The following is a 266-nucleotide window of genomic DNA, read 5'->3' on the forward strand; positions in this document are numbered from 1 at the left end:
TTTATTTGTTCAGTATGTTAAGTCAACCTCTTATGATATTTTCTTGTTTGGTTTTTGTAATGGGCGCGTTCGCAGTATCTGCATGCACTGCTGTTTTTAAGATATTCTGTTGCAGCACGAGAACACCAGCTTCGCTTTACTGCACACTCTGCGCGTGCTTAGCTATCCGGTGTTCAAAAGGTAAATAAATAAACGCTGCTCAAGATGATGGCTGAAATTCTGTGAAGGCTCTCAACGCACTTTGTTCCAGTTGGTCTGCGGCTGCG

This window comes from Perissodus microlepis, chromosome 16, assembly GCF_051167445.1.
Source record: "Perissodus microlepis isolate ML-2025 ecotype Zambia chromosome 16, ASM5116744v1, whole genome shotgun sequence".
Lineage (NCBI taxonomy): Eukaryota > Metazoa > Chordata > Actinopteri > Cichliformes > Cichlidae > Perissodus > Perissodus microlepis.